The following is a 22,196-nucleotide window of genomic DNA, read 5'->3' as shown; positions in this document are numbered from 1 at the left end:
ACTGCAAGAATTAATCATCATAAACAAACCACCCATTAGCTAGAGACAGATATAGCTCTGATGACTCCAGATAGCTACAAAAGATATATGTTTCCAATGAAAGACTTGCGAGCATCCCTTGACATTGAGAAAACTGAATGTCAAATTGCTTATAGAGTTAATACTACCCCTGTTGAAATGGCTGTCACCAAGAAAATAAATAAAATCAAATACTACTGAGGTTAGGAAGAAATAGGGAATGTCTATATGTTTTATGTGAATGAAATGTAATGAAAATCATGAAGGCATTATGGAAATCAATGTGGAGTTTTCTCAAAATTCTAAAAATAGAACTAGCATGTGATCCAACCAGAGCAATACTGGGAATCTGCCCTAGAGAATGTGAGTCAACAATTTGAAAGAAATTAACAGGCGTCTGTGATTATTGATGTATAATTGACAGCAGCTGAGAATGGGACCAGTCTAGATGTGTACCAAAAGATGAATGAATAAATAGGATAAATGTAGACAATGAAATTTTCATCAGCTCTAACCAAGAATAAAATTCTATCATTAAAAAAAATATTGGAAGAAACCACAGATCATTATCTGAATTATAACAAACCAGATTCAGAATGTATATGCATGTACATATGTGTATAAATATGTTTTGTGTATATATGCATGCATGTGTATAGGAAATGAAAGCAAAGACAGGGCCGTGAAAGGGAGAATGGTATCTCAAGGGAGAAGATTATGGAGGAAAGGAGAGCAAGGCTTTGGAATACTTGTGAAATGAAGCAGAAAGAAGAGAGTTTTGTACAAGGAAAGGCATAGACAAAATCTTTCAGAGAGATAGCAATAAACACAAGTCCCATATAGTTCAATCCAGGTAAAAGTTTACTGTTAAGAAGAAAGAGTGGACATAAATCCCATTCTTAAAAAAGAAGCTTTTTACTTGATGGAACTAGAAAAAAAAAATCATCCTGAATGAGGTAACCCAGAAGAGAAAGATGAACATACTAAAGATAGAAATTGTTAATACAATAAAGAAAATAAAACACTGTTATCCTTTGTTTAAGCATAAATTTTCTGATTTCATTCCTAAGATCTGTTTCTTTTATTTTATATTTTATTTATTTGCTCTTTCCTTTCTTTTACTTTATTCTTTTCTTTGGGAATTCTTAGAATGGGCCCCATTCATGTAACAGAGCACTAACATGCTCAGGTACCTTTCCCTACATTTAAACAGTTCAGGACCCCTTGCCTAGTAATTGGTGCCACAGACTCTGGGCAAATCTCCCTACAACAATTAACCATAACCAAGACAATCCCTCACAGGCACTCCCAGAAGCCCTTCTCTCAGATGATATGAGAACTTATCAAGGTGAAAACTGAGACCTCCATTACACCTGGGAAGTGTAAATATTTTACCATTGCTAGGTCTTCAAAAACAAGTACATCTATATACCATGTGCACTTTATTATTATTTAGGTGGTTTGTTTGCTTGTCTTCACTTGTTCTTGAATAATTTTGGCATTCACGTTCAGATTTTAGTTCTGTTACATGCTTAATAGTAAGTTGATTCATTTTAGAGCTACTAAATTGTATTTGTACTGCAAAAGATTCTGTGTACTGGCTTTGTTTACCACCACTTGAGAACAAGATCCCATCAATCATAGCAATTTTTTTCAGTATCAAATAATAATCTGTGCTATCCTAATAGTCATACATGTCATAGACAATTTTCTAACTTTTCTGTTGCCTCAGTGTGCTTTGGATCTTTTCTTCCTAGGAGGTACTGTCATTTCTCAGAATTTTGTTTAACTTGGCTCCTTCACCATTTTACAATTAAATAATTCTAATTAACTTTTGATTCTTCAATTTATTTGACCTTTTTTTTTTTCTGGAGCTTATGTGTGAATAAAACACCTTGTGATTTTATTCTTAGTGACCAAAAGCAATGTGTATTGTGGCATAGCTATAAAATTTATCATTTAAATAAAAACTAAACATATTAAAGTCTATTGCCCTCTGAAATAAAAAGTAGCATTTGTTCTTTTGACTTTTGACTATATTATCTCTTTATCAACAGTGATCAAGAGCCTTGTAAAGTTTTCATTGCTGAACTTAACTTTTTTAAAACTTTAAATTTTTTCCTTTCCTTTTTTTTTTTAAACTTTTGAATCAGTCTCACTACGTTATTTTGTCTGGTCTTGAACTTGCTATGTGGACCCGTTTGCTTCAAACCCATAGATATACCAACGACCTCTGCATCTTAAGACATTGGATGAAAGCATTGTGCCAAAAAATTAAGCTGAATCTACTGTTAGGTAAGATTAGTTTCAATATTTTCTCAGAGAAATACACAGATATTAACAGGCTCAGAATTATGGCATGCATTCATCACACAGAGAGCTATAAAGATTGTCAGTCTCACTATTATAAAAATACAAAAGAGCATAAATGTAAAGTAATGAGAAAAACTGTAAATATCAACCACTGTCAGATGCTTGTAAATACTTGCCAAAATGATGGGGAGCAAAAGTACAGGGGACTTCAGCAAGTACTCTCACAGTAACAGGCTCTATCCTATCTGTTGGGAACACAGAGTTGTGTAGATACCTTAGGAAACAGTTTTGTTGTGTCCTTCAAATTAAATTAGAGTCCACTCACTACCCAATAATTTATATGAGAAAAATGAAAACATACAAATATATTGCACTGAAATTAGAGAAGCCCTGTGAAATATTTTTAAAATATGGAATATAACAAAGAAGTTGGGTTGTACACAGAAGTTCTCACCACTGGTTCCAGATACTTGGACAACTGGGGTGGCAGGATCATATGTGGTTAATGAAAGGATTGGATGGCCGAGCCAGGGCCCTAACAGGTTCCCCTAACAGCTCTGACACGGACCAGGCCTTAGTTTCGGTTCATTAGAACAGGCTGGAACTGAGGAAACAATTCTCAGGAAAACCTCAGCTTAGGGGCAACCAATCAACAGGTGCCCCCCACAGCTTCCTGCCGGCTCATCAGGTACCCCCAGCCTCTTCTGCTGGCTCAGCAGGCACCCCAATACCCCTTGGGCTGGCTGAACATATGTCCCCCAGGCTTCCGCTAGCTAAAGATAGCTTTTTCTACCCTCTCATCAACAAGCCCCTAGACGCTAGACCCCACAGGTCCCAATGGCCTCCTAATCACTATAGCCTCCCACCAATCAACTCCCAGACTAATCTTTCCTCCACCAATCAGCACCAGATTAATCCCTCCTCTCTGGAATTCCCCTAACTGCTTAAAAGGAGTTTGCCGGCCCCTGCAGGGTAGTTATTTTTCCACCCCATCATGCTGGAAATAAATGCTCTTACTAAATTGCATAAGTGACTATTGGTCTTTCTTGGGGGCTTCTCTCAGACCCTAACAGGAATTTCAGGCTAGCCTTAAAAATAAATCCAGACACCATTTCACAAATAAACAAACAAACAAACAAACAAAAGTCCTAAAGAAACAAACTACAGCAAGAAAATCTACACGTAACAATTCAACTGCTGCACGTAAAACTGAATTTATGCATTCCTACTCTCCGCAACATAAAGAAAGGGAAATATATTATTTATACAATCATCAATATATATTCTGCAATATTTAGGGTGTCTAACCTGAAAAATTATGTGCATTATGACTGCTTTTCCCTGGCAATTTGCAAAAGGTAAAATATTGGAAACAAAAGTATCCACATTATCTACATTGAATGTCTATGCTTAGGGATGGGTGGTGGTTAATGACTAATGGGATAAAAAGAAAATTTTAATATGATTTTTTTTGATTCTTTGATACAGCGTTTCTCTGTGTAGTTTTGGTGCCCTGGCCTAGATCTCTCTCTGTACACCAGACTGGCCTCGAACTCACAAAGATCCACCTGGCTCTGCCTCCCTAATACAAAATGGTTTAATATTCTACTTCCCTGTTACTTTTGCAAGCAAACAGACCTGTTCAACTGAGAGTAGAATTTGAAGTATGTAGATTAATAATAAAGTTGATTTTAAATTTCGGCAATAAGTGTGGCCAAATGTCTAGTCAGGACCAGCTCCAATTTTATGCAATTCACACTGTTATCAAGAATGTACTGTAATTTCTGGTCCACTCTTCTAATGGCCAACACAATTTCTTTTCAAGGCATAAAGTAGCCTGAAATCATTTAACATGGTATGATGAAAATTTTAAACTTCACAAAGACTAGAAAAAGCTCAATGTAACTCCTTAGCAGAGAAATCTGAGGGTGCTGGAGACACCTCAAAGATGCCTCTTGCTTCATTTCCATGGTTTCTCAGCAAAACTCAACTGTGAACTTTCAGAATATCCTGACATCACTCCTCCAAGTAGCCTGTAAATTAACTTTTCACTTTTTATTGAATCACACTATTGGAGAATGACTAAAAGACTGATAAAAGGCTCTTTACCTCAAAATTAAGTGAACGTGAAAACCAGACTGAGCCAACTTCTTTTCCGTCTTTCTCGTGCCTCCATCTGCCCAAGTTTAATAAATGGACCCTGCAGTACAGGATCCTACTTATTTCACGGAAGGAAGGCATTAGCTAAGTGGCTTTTCTTTTCAAGGCAGGGCTTTCAAGGAGGTATTTTTCTGGCACGCACTTTGGCAAAGTCCAGTAATTTCTGCAAATTTGCTACTAGCAAAATGAGTGCAAGTTTTTACAAACTGCACTTTTTATAATATACTTCTTTTTTCTTTTCTGTCCAAATTAAGCACATAAGTAAATTATTTAAGTCTTCTTATAAACAAAGAGAAGTTGTTTCAATTATGAGTTTGAAATTTTCATTAACAATATATTGTTCTACAATTCTACAATTCTTTCCACTCATTCCTCCCAATACATTAAAAAAAGTACAGAGATGTGTATAAACACATGCAAAAATTCTCAAACCCAATTCCATCTGAATCATATTTAATAAGATTATATATATTATTTTACTCAAATGTCTATTTAATGCATTCTTTCAATTGTGGAGTTAATTATTAAACATAATTAGGCTAAATCCTCTAAAATTATTTAAAATAATAACTTTATTACTTGTATTTAAAAGTCTACTATTAACATAGGCTTAATAATTTCAAATCTTTATTACCAAATGGAAAACAAACTTCACAAAATTCACAAAATTCTTGATTTGCATAGTTCTGAAATTGTTGTATTCATGATCACAGCGAAAAGCTAATGAGAAAAAAAAAGAGAATACTTTTATATTAAGAAAGAGATCAGATAATGGGCCTTGAATGCCTTTGGACTAAAGGACTCCTGAATATCCCATGTCTCTTTGTGTCAAGTTATAAGTTTAATCTTTTCTCCTATACAAAGGAAGTATGAACTAAAGGAAAAAATACATTCCTGTGTATATGTTATTAATCATTTGCTGTATTGTCCCTTACAAAATTCAGCTCAAAATTTTATTTTCATGCAGTATTGAACAGCCTTATTTGTGAATCAGTAAGCTCAAATTTAATTCTATCATGGTGAAGAGTATAGAACCTATTACTCCTGGCTTTTGACTGGTTTATTTAGAAATGATTTTTTTTTCATTTCTAAATGAATTATAGCTCATTCTATTTCTTTTCACTAATGAACATATTTTCATTTTGACACAACCCAATCACTACACCTTCATAGTTTCAGATATTATTAAGAGCTATCATATACATGATTACAACCAAGGAAAATGTTATGTAAAAGCTGACAAAAATGTATGTTTTAACTTTGAATTTTGAATTTGAAAATTTTAAATTTTACATTTTCAAATTAAAAAGAACTTATTGATATTAAAGACATATTATAATTTTTAACCTAGGAAATGGATCTGTTTCTCCAAATAGAGACTATATCCCTGTGTAATGAAGATTCTTTCCTTCTTAGAGGCCACAATTTGTAGTTGCTTTGCTCATTTGGACCAAGGTGACAAACAGAGATGACTTACTCCCTCTGTAAGAAAGAATGCCGGCTTTGGACTATTTCAGAACCATTTGAGGAAGTTGTATTCAGTACACACCTCGATAGAGCCTAGTTTATTAGTTTGTGCTTCATCTTGAGGTGGTTTTGATTGTATTTCCTCTACTAGCTTCTCTTTGTTCTGAGAAAAACAGAATAACTTATAGGTCAATATTTTTTCCTCCTAAAGACAACTTATCTTTTGAAAATAGATTTTACAATAATTTAAACAATAATCATTTACACTGATTGAGGCTATGGAATTTGTGTTCAGTGTAACAAACAACTATTCTGTTTCAAAGTGAAGGAAAACATCAAATCTTAATTTACCAGAGTTGAAGTCAGAAATTAAAATAGCAGTGTATGCTAGTTAAATCATACTTAAAATTGCTCTTGCTTAAGTGTATAATTTTATGTGTGTGTTTTACTTTGCCATTAAAGATACATTCTTTTCTCTGTGTGGTTTTCTGAATTTTCTTTCCTTCTAACTGAAGATGTACTTCTACTTGTGACCAGTTAGATATTTAATCTGTATCTATTTGAGCATTTTTTTTCCTTTGGGTTGCTGGGGTAAACTAGTCAATGTGGATTATTTATATTTGGTTTAATGCTTTCTTCTTAAAAAAAAACACTTTAGTTTAAAATGATTTGATTATATCCCAGGTTGAGTTCAATTATAATTATTAAGTTGCCATACCATAATACAACTGACTTGATAATTTAAGTAGCTGATGCTTATTTTCTCATATTCTAGAAGCCAGGAATTTTACATTATGGTGCTAAAATGTTTAGTGAGCTCTGCCTTCTTGCCATTCAAATAGTCACCTTCTTGTTGTGTTCACTTGATGCAGAGACAAGAGTGTACACCCACTCACGTGTCTTTCAGTGATGTTGATCTTAGATGAAGGCCCTCTCTCATGGCTAGATCTAAATTGGATTGTTTCCCCACAGTGTTTCTGCACATATATTCACATCCAAGCCTTGGGCTATATACCTGGGGTTTTGTGGGACCCTAAGGCTTTGAGCTACTGTTCTTGCATGTTATTTGGGATTTTTTCTCAAAATCTAACAAAATAAAAGAACTAGTATTTCTTTGTTTTTCACTTCTTTGAGTTCTGTGGCTAATGTATTTCTTTTGCTATTATGATGTATTTATTTTGCTGTATGATTTACTTTCACACTCTTGTTTTGGGTAATTAGTCATATGCAAGGGCTTAGTAATCTATATTCCTATTTAATATCCAATGACAATTTTAAGAAGTTTGCTCACGGAAGTTCTAAATCATCACTATATACTAATATTGTGATCCATATCAGACACAGACAAACATCATTAGTATTATGTTTAGCTGGAATTAATGCATCATTAATACGTTAAAATCATATTCTAGTACTGACTGGATTGTTTTTAGCTAATATAAAAGTAAAACAACATAGCCGGCAGCTTAGAAAGTCTAGCACTTGGTCAGTTCTAGAATGCATTTACTAATTTGTTACAGTAGAATATGAAAAATAATTGAGGGATGAAGGCAGATAAATTGATATTCACCTACATTTCTGATTCTCTTCTACCTGTTCCTTTTGGTCCACGAAAATCTACAGCTTTGCAGAGTAGCTGCTCATTCCTAGAAGTCTAGCATACCCAAGACAGATCCACACTACAGAGTAAGAATATTAGGAGAAGTGAGGATTCAAAAACTGGATGGGATCAGTAGCCCAAGTAAGGAGGCTGGACTGATCTTCAGAGAGTCTAATCCTCAGATATCAAATGTGTTGTCATTGCCTTCTTTACCAGGTAAATTAAATTAAAATCTCTTCCTGAAGTGATATTTGGGTACAACATTTTAAAACTAAAGCAGGTTCTAATCTGGGGATTCGTTTCTATTTTATAAGTGGGCTCATGTGAGGAAACAACCATAAATGATCACTTTAAGTAGCATGTGTAACAACAAAGAAGAGCAAGAAAGCGGTTCTGAGGTCTACAATCCAAACTGACAATTATAACACATAATTGAACCTTCACAACAGGTTATAGAGAAAGGTGGCATGAAGACTCTTAAAAATTAAAGTCTGTGCCTATAACAGATCATATAGCTATAGAGAAATAAAAATAGAGAAGAAAATGAATTTTTAAGAAAGGTCTGGTTGGGGGTGAAACTATGGGATCATGGAGATTGAAGCCTGTGATACTTGCCATCAGGATTTACTGGCTGTCGTTTGATTGTCTTGAAATATTATAGGGTGATTATCAGAATGAATGATAATTTTTTTTCCATGAGTCTTACAAGAACATGTAAAAATATACATCAGGAGACAGCACCATTACTAATACAATGTATGTTCTACTCTCTCTTCATGGAAGCTAATGAATTCTCATATTATTTACTAATAATGGTGCAATCCCCACAAATTAATATTTCTATATCATAATATAACATAATCAGAAAAGGTCTACCAGTGGGACAGAATGGGATAAACATACTCTCACTATACAACTGAAATGGACACCTTGACTATTTGGGGAGGGACATTTTTATAACTAATTTTCCTGCTTCAGTAAAAATTCAGCCTTTAAGAAAAAAATATTAAAAGACTCACCAGTACTTTATATCTCATTATTACTTGAAATGTCTATATTCAAATTTATAGTGTATTCAGATTATAGGATAAAGTATTTGTATTCCTAAATTATCACAAAGTATGTATGAGCACACTCATAATGGCATATGTGTCTCAAAAGCACTGGATATAATCTGCATCCATTAGAGTAAAATGTTTTTATGTTAAATACATCACTGAAGCCCCTTGTCCTGTGAATTCCATGGGATTCCTGATCATACATGTTGATGTACTTATTGGCTCTTTACTTTGGACTTTCTGATATTTATTAACACTTATGGATAGTTCTGACTTATCATCTTGGAAATTAATCTGTTAATGATATTCATCAGGTGGAATTTTTAAGCAACATCATATTGTCTGTGTGTACACGCACATTGCTTCTTAAAAATTAAATCACTTGGTATATTTAGCTTTTTATTACTTATTTTCATAATTCAATGTTAAAGTTGTGAAGAAATAAAAAAAACTGAACCAAAATGATGGGAATTTAATAAGAGATATGTACTTCTGAGAACTTTATGAATTAATTCCATTGAGGAACTTAAGGAATGTATCTTTGGCCATCACTAAATATGACATATGCTGTTTTATATTTATTTGTTTCAAACTTCTTTTCTATGAGAAGATTTAATAATGAGGAATTATGGATGCCTTCATGAAAAATTAAATGAAGAAACTGAACTTGGGCTAGCTTTTGAAACATATTGATTTGATATGAAATGGACAGAGTTTCTCTAGTCATAGCAGAACTGAGTGCTGTGTGAATATAAATATTCCACACTTACAGGGTTCTATAGAGACCATTTAGGAAGAAAGTATCTTATAGGTTCCTGGGATTAATTTAAATTCAACAGTGATTGAATCTGATCATGAAACAGTTTTAATCAACATTCTTTTGATAAAATAAAGAAGTTGTTAACACATTTTTCCAGGATTTTTTTTCAATATGAAATAAGTACTGAAAAATGTTGGATTGATCAAGCATTTTTAACCATTTTGCTTTTATGTAAGACAATGGTATGTTTTAAATTTCAGAATGTGTGGTACATAAGGGCCACAGCTCTCTGAATGTTTAAAGGATCTGCTATATTGGAGGTTATATAATTAGAAGCTGCATAAATCATTTTGAAGATGATTAATCTGAAAGTCATATAAAAATAACTAGAGTAGGGAAAGGCTGGAACCACACAGCAAAGCTGAGTAACTTAATGTAAGTGTAGCATAGCTTTGCTGTATGTGATCCTGGCATAATTAATTCCAGGTGAAGGGAAAAGCATCTACTGATAACTACCTCACAAATGATACCTCATCAGTATTGTCAGAGATTTCTGGAAACCATTGGGTTGTAATTTGCTTACTAAAGATTACCATGGACTTCAAAATGTCAATGTACAGTTTCTGTCTTCTCCCACTGTAAATCACAGCAGATAGAATTTCGGAGTACTCATCTTTATTTTTAGAACAGAGACTCATTTGAATGACTTGTCTTCACGTTAGATTGGAGGCGCAGCTACTCCAGCTTCAACATGATGTTTATCATTGCTATTTGTTGTATCTGGAAAAAACTTCATTTATGGCTGTTTGATACACACAAAGTTCTATGTTCTTCAAGAATGAATTAAAATTTCATTTCATCAATTTAATGATCTATTTCTCCATAAGTCTAAACATGATCTCCACTCGAATCTATATAGCACTTGGTGCTATTAACTAGATCGGTCTCATTATCTAATTTTAGTGAACATAAAGGAAGGTTTTGTTGAGAAGGAAGTATCACACTACATATGGAGCAGGGCTATAATATCAAGATGAAGCCCACTTGGCTCAATACTGAATAAAACTAAAAAAGAAGCTACGAGAGATGATAGAATAATAGGCAGTGAGTTCCCCAGAGGGAACATGGGCAAGTGGGGGGTGTGGCTATACAGACAATATAATTCTCCCTAAAATTAGTCAAGCATAATAAGGTGTCACTGGAGGAATGGTAGAGGATAAAGAACCTGACCCCAGGAAGAACATGATCAGAGGTAGAAGAAGGCTGTGTCAGCTTGTGCTGACTTAGCAAAACTATGTGATGGGCTGCATTATGGGAAACTGCTATGTAATCAGTAAAATATATGTTGGAATAAAAAAAAAACCTCATGGTAAGCTAACAATTCAGAGAGACCGTGAAAGTCCCAACGTGTAGGTCTACTGGAGAATCCTATTTAGAGCCAAGTAGAAGTTTAGTTAAAGAGAGAGTTTTTTTTTCTTTTCTTAAATCTTCTTTCTTTAAAGCATTATGGATAATGATTTAGTTTAGTATCGGAGATCCTGCCTGAGTGGCATACCTTGGGTTTTATATCTAACCTTCATCATTGCATTGTAATGGTGTCATGGATTGAATAACAACCGTGAACATTTGTGTCAAGTATATTGTAGCCAAAATTGTCTCATATATTTCAATATACTATTATTGTTATATCCAATACCTGATCAATGGTACTTCTCAGTTAATATTTCCATAGTTTAAATAAAGGTAAAAGTCAAAAAATGTTCCAGAGATATGATTCAGAAGCTAAGAGTACTTTGTGCCCTTGCAGAAGACCTAGGCTTTGGTTCTCAGAACCCACAGAGTGGCTCATAACCGTCTATAAGACCAGTTCTGGGTTATCTGATGCCCTCCTCTGATCTTGTGTACCCGGAATGTGTGTGATCCACTTAAAAGAATACAGGCAAACCTTCGAAAAACAAAACAAATGAATCTAGTTTTTAAAAAAGAAACTGTGTAATAACTCTTTAATTCTTTTTTTATAATTAAAACAAACATAACATCAGTGTTATAAATTACTAATACTACATTGGTTTAGAATTCATTTTTTTAATTTTTGTTTTGCATTTTATTTTAAAGTTTTAATTTAAAAATTCATTTGAAGATGATAATTCATGAAACATTGTTAATTCATGAATAATCAGCCTAACCCACATAAGGAATTCACTACATGTTTTGCAAATAAATATATTGTGCTATTCTAGAGATTCAGCGAGTTATTGCAGTGCCTCTAAATTAGTGTGATTTTTTTTCTTCTTTTTTATATAGTTGATAGAATATATGGTAAAAAAATTACTAGTTAGGTAATTGGGAGGTAGTTATAGCATTTTCTGTCAATCATTATGCAATAACGTAAGAGTAAAGCAATAGCTTCCCTGTAGAAATGCCCGGTATGTGTGCTTATGGTTTGATCAAGGGGTTAATGAGAATACTCTGTGCTGTTGTTTCAGTCAATCCCAATGAGCAATGCTAAGAAGCAATCCATAATTTAATTGAGGTTGTGGTTACAGTATATGACAGCAGCTATGAATTGACCTGTCCAATTTGCTGTGGCTCATTAAGACATGTAGTTCTGGAGAATTGGGAAGACAGGTTGCAACAAATTACACCAAGAGATCTGTTCAGCCAGGTAGAATTCTATTCTACAGACACGGCCTGGGGCCAGGTTTATGTATCACAAGAAAATTCTTAATAATGCAGTTTATACAGCACAACCTGGGTTTAGCTGTATTGTCAGACTCAACTCAGTCTCTGCAGAAATAGCTCATTAAGGTTTCTACATAGAGAATAATGGAACCCATATTTACTATATGGTATTTTCTCTATGGAAACCTGTGGGCATACCATTAACAATCTGCTGTAAGAAGAAAGTCAGTTTGAGATTGAGAGGAGGCCACTCTGTGTGCCTGTTTTTACTTCCAGACAGAGTGAATGTGGGACTAAACTGCTAACTTCCCCGAATTACTTGCTGTTAGCAACAGTGTGTGCTCTGTATGACCAGAAACATTAGAAGGCCAGCTGAAAACATAACCAATTCCAACTATTATGAAGACTATCTGATACCTAAAGGAATTCCTAAATGTTCCTCTGTCTTCAAAAGCTGCATGCAACTCTTTTATTCCAATCCTCACTATTGTCAAAAGTAGAACTAAATTACTTATTTAGTTCCACCCTGTTTCATTTTCCTCAGGCTTATAACACTTAGATGTTTAGTATCATATTTATTTCCACACACACACACACACACACACACACACACACACACACACACACACAGCATACATAAACAGTATACATTTTGTCATGGCAAAAAGCTACCCTCTTCATTGGAATCCCAGAAAATCAGAATTTCAGTGAGATAAGTAAGTGTCTCCTTTGTGCCATGGGTATGTTTTCTTCCTCCTTCTTTCTTGATGAATCACATACAATGAAAGCAAATACTTGCAGTGAAGTTTTTCCTTTTTTCACATTTTGCTGAGTGTGAGATAGAATTTCTATAGACTTCAAGTTTTACTGGAACTTACCACATAGCTCAAAATGGCCTCAAATTCACTATCTTCCTTTGGCTTCAGGAATGAAGGATTTCAAGTATGCACTGAGGTGAGTAAGAGGCTTTTCCACTCCTAAAGCCTGCCCCTGACATACCGCCTCCAACAAGACCGCACCTCCTAATCTTTCACAAACAGCTCCATCAACTAGGGTAAAACTATGCAAACATATGAGCTTATGAGGGAAATCCCCTTTCAAACCATCACAAACTTACAGTTAGAAATTTGACTGAATACAATGCCTTGCATAAGCACTGTTCTGCCATATTCCATAAACAAGTAATTCTAACATCTAAAACAGCCTCGAGGCATTGGGAGGGGCTTGGACCTGCCTCTACTAAATTTACCAGGCTTTACTGACTCCCCATGGGAGGCCTTACCTTCTTGTAGGATGGAATGGAAGGGTGGATTGAGAGGGGGAGACTAGAAGGGTGGGAGGAGGGAAGAGGGGAATTAGTGATTGGTATGTAAAAGGAACAAAAAAATCTTAATAAAAAATGAGGAAGAGTAGATGAATAACAGAAAATATTAATGGTGTTTAGAAGGGAGTTTACTGGTGCTCAAAATGCCTTGGAAACACAGCATACTACTCTGAGTGACACAAAAGGCCCTTAGAAATTTCTGAAGCATATTAAGATCATTGAAAATCATAGTCACAATGGACTGAGGGAAGTAACAGTGTAGCATAAGGCTCCATTTTCAAAAGTGGCTTAGGCCTGCTTAGGTCCAACGATAAGGAAAGAAAACATTCATTAGATCATCCCTGCTAATTTATGAGAGTCTAACTACATCCATCCCTAGCCCAATCCAAAAGATTAAAGTAGAAAATCCTAATGGTATTAATGTAAGTACCACACTGTTCCTATTACTAGAACTCTGTGGAATAGCTTAAAATCAGGAATATTTATTTCCCTGGCTATCTTTTTATTTAAAATTATTTTGGCTATTTGTGTTTCCATATGAATTTTTAGAATATATTCATCAATTTATGGAATAATTGCACTTGGAATTTTGATAAGGGCTGCATTGAACCTGTGAATTTCTTTAGCTGTTATCTTCTTGCTGATAAAGCCAACTTACAGAAGAGAGAGTCTATTGGGAGTATAGAGTTTCAGGGCGTTATTTGGTCCACAACCATCATGAAGGGAGTATGGCTAGAATAAATGACTTCCCAAAGCAGTTGTAGTTTTAATTGGCTGATGGCTGAGATGGTGAACATCTTAAAATATCATTTTATCAGTTGTTTTGTTTCCTTTGAAATCTATTTAGTCCCGTGTTCCAAATTTGGATAGGTTTTATGTATGTGTGTGTGTTCATATTTCGACTTCTTGTATAATTTAGGCACCAATCCTGTGTCAGATGCTTGTTAAGTTATTTTTCCTCGTATTTTGGGCAGCTGCTTTAGTAGTATGCTGATATACTTTACTATACAGAAGTTTTTTAATTTTATGGGATGTCTTTTGCCAGTCTTTGGCCTTAATGCTTGTATTACCAAGGTCCCACTCAGAAATCCCTTTCCTATGCCTATAAGTCGAAGCTTATTCCCTACTTACTCATCTTTTACATTCAGGTTTTAAAGACTTTGATCCATTTAGAGTTGATATTTGTACAGGGTAATATGCAAAGATACTCCCCCTCTCCCCCTGCCCACATACACACTGTGTTCATGAACTGGTAGGAATAATAGTGTGAAAATGACCAAAATGTGGTGCTAGCACTGAATCTTTAAGTAATTATGTTTAAATTGGAGCATCCACGGAAGGCAAGGGAAGAGTAAGCAACCACATTGGACAGAAGTAGGGGATAGAACACGGGTGATATGAAAAAGAAGAAAGAGAAATAACGGAATGGGAAGTGTTATGGGGAATAGGAGAGCAAGGTAAAGGTGGGGATATGAGGAGAAATAATGAACATTAAATACCTCTGAAAGCTGCCCTATCGAAACATATTACGACAGATGCCTTGAAAAGTGTTCAAAGGATGTTACCCCATAAAGGAAGAATAACATCTCTCCCAGAGATTATAGGTTATCAAATAAAAAGCACAGTGCCAAGATGGGTTGCCACTTTATTCGTTGTTATTCAGAAGGGCAACACAGAATAATTGAAACAATACAGGCTCTTGGTTTCCCTCTAGAAAATGATGTAAGACCCTGTTGCTGAAGACATGACTACTTGGGTCACAGAACATGGAAAAACCAGGCTGATATTCAAATGCAAACTACATCCTTATTGGCCACCTTTCAAAGTCCTGAAAGTTCTATGCATGACACATGAGGGATAAATAGCCGGAATATTGCAACCTATAATAACAACTTTGCTTCCAAGCTATGCCCACTGGGACAATAGTTTGTTGCATGAGTGTTATGGGAATTACCAACTCTTTTCTGTTTGGATTTAAAGTCTCATCCACAAAACAAACCCCTTGTCTGGTACTAGAGAGTGGGCCAAAACACACCATGGATACACCATAGGCCACAAGTCAGAACCTAGTACTGTTAATCTTCAAAATGGACATCATAATAAACTGACATGTAAGTTCTTATCACCATAACCATAGATTAGCTTGTCACTCAACCCTCACAGGAGAATCTTGCTTTTGTAGTAAATGGTGCGGTGATTAATACAGAGACTCAAAACTGGTCAATGTGTAGAAAACAAGCAACTGGAATACTCAGATCTAAGTTAGATGTCTATGTCATATCCCTCCCCACAAGGCTCAGGGATGTTTGTGGAAAAGGGATCAGAAAGATTGTATGGGTCATAGTCAGTAGACATCATCAACAAAACAGTAATTGCCAGACCTGACAGCACTATTAGGGACATGGACTTACAGCAGCAGGATCTTCATGCACAAGGCCTCCGCAAGATCAACCAGCCCGCATCCCATAAGGCACATAGAAGAATTATGGATTCTCCATAGTTCCTGAGGTTAATTGTCAACTAATAGTTGTTTCAGGGAGGGCTGGAGGGATAGCTCAGCCATTAAAAGCTAGGCTCACAACCAAAATAGTTGTTTCAGGGTGGAAAGCCAATTTCATCAGGGTTTCAGGTGTTGAGAAGCTACCTATGCTCCAGTAGATGGTCCTACACTCTTGTATATACAGGTACGGTACATATACTAAGATGTCTCCATGAGGGTTTTTTTGTTTGTTTGTTTTTGTTTTTAAAGCACTTAAAATTTCAAGGAAAAGTGGGGAAGCAAGTAGAGGAAGAATTGCAGGGGAGGAAATTATAGGGATCAATCAAAATGCATCACATAAATGTCTGAAATTTTCAAAATGTAAAAATTTAAATTCTTTTTGTAAATAGAAATAGAAGTACATTTGGAAATTAAGCTATTTCAGAGTAGGTTTCCTGTGTCGACAAGGACATAGAGTAGCTCTGAGTGTTGGGATTAAAGGTGTGCACCACCACCGCCCGGCTCTATCTAGTGTCTTATCAGAAAAATAACTTTCTATGACCTTTGCTGAAATTTCAGTCTATACATTACTCTGAAATGAAAAGGGAAAGCAGCAGTATTGGCAGAGCACTTCAGAAAGAACTCCTTATTCTGATGACAGAAATGATTGTGCCTGGCACAATCACTGTTTGCAGCAAGCTGATGAGTATGTGTCAGCACAGCTATGAGAAGGAGCAATGAGCACATCCAAATCTGGGGTAAGTGTTCCTGAGAATGCCAATGCAATATCAATATTAATCCTCCGTGGCTTTCTTTGCATGTCCTCAAAAAAAAAGTGATGTGCTCAGCTGCATCTTTTCATCTTGAGAAGTCATTGAGAAGACTAGAAATGGCATCCAACCAAGAACTGCACAAAAGCCCATTTGGCATCTGTTTCTTTAAATGTGACAGAGAACTATCAGTGAATAAGGGAAACAGCCACGATTTCTCATACATGATATTTGTTCAGTCTTTGTGCATGGCTTGTATTTCTAAAGTGCCTCAAGGATATCAGTAAGTATTTAATTCCATAGAAATGTAAGGTAGATCGATTTTTTGAAACTTCATTGCTTATAGAAAAAGAAAAGCTTTTGTTGTTTTTTTTGTTTTCCTCCTGAAGCAGGCCATGTATCCCCCTGAACTGTCCTTTCTATCCCATATTATTTGTCTGGACTGTACTCTTTTATCATGTGTTGGTTGACAACTCCTGTTATTTTTCTTATTGTTTCTCTGTATTACTCTTGTGGCTGCTCAGGTTCCCATGGTTGGGTAACCATTGCCTCATCTTATAGGCATGATTGAAAAACTATTGAACCGAATTTCTTGGAAGTAAGGCACAGTTATCTTCATTTTAAATTGACCTCAGATGATTTGTGCACCCATTAGTGTTTAAAAGCCAACATCCTACAATTTCTCTAGCTACTGCGCAATTTGAGGAATACTGTTGGATAGATGACACTGGCAAATGTTGTAAGTGATTTTTTTCCCACTTTAGTTAAAACTTCTATGGTCAAGAAACACTTTCATTGAAATGTTGAGAATTGGACCCTTTTAAAAACATTAATGTTTTAGTTCTCAAGCACAGGGACAAATATAGCTATGTACAGATTTTTTTTTGGTAATTTTTTACTTAAGTTTTTTGAGAATTTCATACATGAAATCTGTAATTATGTAATTTCCACCCTTCTTCTCCCCCTTCAGCTCTTCAACCCTCAAATTCATGACCTCTTCTTTCAAAAATATATTGTTACATATATATGAATGTATATATATATATATCCTGCTGAGTCTATGCGTTAGCCCTCAAATGTGAATGTGTTTAAGGATGACTTCTTGAGACTGGATGACCTATCAGCGGCCTCATCCCTGGGAAAGACTGATTCTCCCCCCATCAGAAGCCATTAATTATTTTTGTTGTGGTGGTTATTCCAGGGATGAGGCCTTTGTGAGATATGTCCACACAGGTAAACTATCAACCACTGTTGTCATTGTGCAGATTTTCTTTAGGTTACCATATGTTTGAGATTTCACTGGGTAGCTTAGTGAGCTGAAGGATGTTTTGCTACTGTTTTGATTGGAAGGGCCTTGGGATTCTTCCCCATTTCATACTGTATATAGTACAAATACTCCCAGGAAGAAATATCTGAACAAAGATATCCGTGAGACAAAGAAGAAAATTGACTTAAAGTAACTAATGAAAATTGGTACAATTTTAAATATGTTTTTAAAATTCTATTCAGCCCAGAATTCAGTGTTCTTATTACTGTGCTTCTTTATCTGCCCTCTTTTTTTTTTTTTTTTTTTTTTTTTTTTTTTTTTTTTTTTTTTTGTTTCGCTATTGTTTGGTGTGAAATACCTAGTACAATTTGAATATGTTAGTAAGAAGTTTAATAGTGAATGAATTGGACAATTTCTATTGCAACATTTTTCTTTAAAAATCACACCCTACTAAATGTACACAGTAAAGTCTTCAAAGAAGGTTAAACATGAGCAAAATGATGGTTTAAGAAGGAATAAAAATAAAACCTGATTATGGAAATACAGATAAGATACCATAGAAATCTGAGACGTTCCTGCTCTGTTCTGGACATCAAATATATAAGTACAGGCAAGTTTGTATGTTCACTGAAATTATGTAATAACTTTAATTATTAAAATGTAAAGGAAAAGAAGTAAGTGAAACTCTTGTTTCTATTGCAACACAATATGTAAAATCAGATTTTTGGGGGTGAATTTATGTAAGATTTTATTCCTTACGTGCTAGTATTTTTGAGAACTAGTAATGATCCTCAGTGCCTCCTGGGATTCTATAGTAAACGAAAACAAATCACTGCAGGCAAATACAGCAAGTGTAACAGTTGTTAAGGAAGGATGATGCCCAAATTAATAACTCATTGGCACTTCAAGAAATCCAGGAAGGCTTACACAGAGGTTTGTCCCTCTAGCACAGACATAGTTTCCAAATAAATAAAGTAAACAACAACAGCATAAGTCTTACATGGATAATCTTGCCATCCAACTTTCTCTTGGAATCCTGTCTCTGCTCTCTAAGGATGGAATTCCAGGTGGGCTGTCATGCCTCCTCAGCATTTTGGATGCTCTGTCATCAGAAACACATTTTTATGTGGCATGTGTTTTAACCACTTAAGTGTTTTTGTTGTTGTTGGTGGTGGTGGTGGCGGTGATTTTTTTTTTCAGGCAAACAGTTGCTGTTTGTTGATGAGAAGATACACTTTTAAAAATTTGAGGGCCTCGATATACGGCTTAATGAGAAAGTGCCTGGTACCAAAAGAAGACCCTATTTGGATCTCCAAAACCTGTCAAAAAGAGCTGTGGGAGCCTGCATCTATAATCCTGCTTCTGGGGAGGTAGTGACAGATAGATGCCTGGAGCTCATTGGTCAGCCATCCAAGATGAAGCAGTGAACTTCATGTTCATTGAAAGACTCTGTCTCAAAAACTATAGCAGAGAACTAATACACCAGATGCTAAACTTTTCACACACACACACACACACACACACACACACACACACACACACACACACACACACACATTTTGAGGACACAGTAAGTAAAATTTCCTCCACTACACAAACAGAATACACTCCAGCACTCACTTCTGACTCAAAACACCAAAGCTTCAAAATTGAAATTGAAGTTATATAAATGCATAGGTTCCTATAAGCAGGATCTGCTCTCATGAAAAATGGACTGAAGATGATAAACACCTGTTGAAATGTGCTCCAGGATGGATGCTTTCCACTCTGTAGAGTTCTGACAGCTGAATCTATTGCATTAGAAGTTAGATGATGAACCTGTAATTGCCTCCCAAAGTAATGCTACAAAAAGAGTAACTCATGAGCTACTTAGTAAGGATAAGTAAAGAGATAAATCGCAAGCATTGGTTATTCAAGAGTGTCTATTGTACCTTACAAAAATAATGAAAAAGTTACATTCATATATACATTTGTTGCATGCTTATAATTTCATTTTAAAAATAATTTATTGTATTGTATTTGTCAAAAACATAGTCTGTGGTCTCTGACAGTTAAAAACAAGAAAAAGATTAGTTCTATACAGAGGACAGCACTAATGTAGAGGGAGCAGCTGGTGCCTGTCTTCCATCTGGAAGGCTGGAGGCTGGCTAGGGCAAAAAACAGGGTAAGGATGGAGGTAGCAGATGGATAGCCTCGGGATTTCTCCTGGGCCGAGCAGAAATAGCAGAGGTTGAGCCAGCCTGAGCAGTTTGAATGTGTCCTGACAAGCAAGATGATGGCTTGCCAAGGCAGAAAGTTCTCAGCAGAAATGTATCTGGATCCTTCCTGTCCAAAGCTCTAGTGTGCATTGGTTAAAATGGGACTAGTGTACAGAGTATGATGGTCTGAAGAGGACTGTATGGGACAGAGAGGAAAGAATCTAATAGTATGAAAATGTTAAATCTAATAGTATGAAAATGTTAAGTTTCTTCATAATGACATTTGATTGAATCATTGCAAAAAAAATTTCAATACCTTTCTTTTCTTGATTTGCTTGAGTAAATCTTAGACACAAATTGGCCACAGATCTCATTACCTTCAGTACAGAAATTTCATTTCATAGAATATATTCCACCCTTAGACAAATGTTTTTGAGTATATTCATGCACAAAAAGATGTTAAGACAACTTCTGAACAGTCTGTCTTGAAGTAGTTGAAATTATAGAGATATAAAACATCAATTCATAAGGGTGATCATTTGTTACCATAGAAATTCTATTCTACTCCCATTCACATTTTGTCCTGTAGCTTTAATATATTTAAACTAAACCAACATGAATGCAGAAATCTGATTGTTTCAATAAAAATATATTTGTGGCTGTGGCTGGTTCATGGGTTTCACTTTGATAAAATCTAGCTCCATGCAGGACCTTGGAAAGTAAACATAAAAAATTAAGACAATAATAACCAGTTTGTAGGTCTGTTTGCTTTGTAAAGAAGCAAGGGAGTTCTCTAGCTTGTTGAAGAAAAGAATATTAATGTAGGAAATGGTGGGTATGTAAGGTCAGAGAAAAATTCCCATGTTTTGAAAAGAAGTAATTAAAAGTATGTTATAATTTTACCAACCAAGTTAACTGAATGAATGCATAAAAACCAGCTGGAACATGCTATACACTCTTCCAAATTGAACAACCTTGATTCAACTGAAAAATATTAATGCCTTATACTAGTCTAACTGAATTAACTATGCCAAAGTTTTGCACAGCATCTTGTGTAAATCACTGCTTTAAAAATATCTTTAGTGACTACTTCATTCATTTGCTTTGTTTCATAAAGAAAACAAGTCTGGTGGCTCAACATGCTTTTATGCCTGAGAACACAAGCTCCTGGCCCAGTCAGCATCTGTTTAGCATATTCTGAAGACTTTCTCACTGAATTGCAGCAAGGTAGAAGATATCATATGGTGAGACTTGTAAGACATTGAGTTTCCCTATCTGGTAAGATTATCAATGCACTGGCAAAGGCTTCACCCCTGTATCTGATCTAATCTTCATTTTTCCTAAAATAACATTAGAAGATTGTCATTCTAATTCTAGCATGAGCATTTGTTTCTCCACTCAAAACGGTCATTAATTTTCAGGTTAATATTACCATTCTCCAAAAATTAACATGGGAGAGCATTTTACTTCTCAAGAAGGGTACTAACTAACAGAAAAGTAAGACTGAATTGTGTTTGTTATAAAATTGAACTCCTTTTGCTTACCACCTTGTTACATGGAAAGATACAGTCTAAGATTTAAATTCATTGCATTGCCTTCAATCCACCAATTTTAAAAGTATATTGTGAGTTTTTTTTCTCTCCATCAATTCCTCACCCTTCTTATGTTCTTAAGGTTTGCTCCTGTTCTCAGTATATCCACCATCAAATCCGGTGTGTGAGTAATGACCTAGTTTTTTAGATAAACCAAGGAAGACTATAAGTATTTAATAACATCTCAAAGGTGGTCTGAATCTTTGCTTGCAGGGGTATTTTTCTAGTCTTTATTTAGGATTCAGAATAAAGCCCACTAAAGGGCAATGGCAGACAGAATCATTTCTCTTGCTTCTGGTACATTATGTTCAAATGAAGTACAGATTGGGCTGTTATACTGAGCTCATTTGCTTTCACGTTCCACTCCTTAGAATCATCACTAGCTTTCTTGTCCATTCTTACAAATACTGTCTTCCCTGGTAGGTTTACTCTTTTGCTATCACCGGCTCACTTTCTCATTCCTTACTTGTGTATCGGTTTTTTCATTTTTCAGTATGACCTGCTTGGG

Source organism: Peromyscus maniculatus, chromosome 21 (assembly GCF_049852395.1).
Source record: "Peromyscus maniculatus bairdii isolate BWxNUB_F1_BW_parent chromosome 21, HU_Pman_BW_mat_3.1, whole genome shotgun sequence".
Taxonomy (NCBI): domain Eukaryota; kingdom Metazoa; phylum Chordata; class Mammalia; order Rodentia; family Cricetidae; genus Peromyscus; species Peromyscus maniculatus.
The sequence above is the reverse complement of the archived record's forward strand: the minus strand, read 5'-3'. Positions refer to the sequence as shown.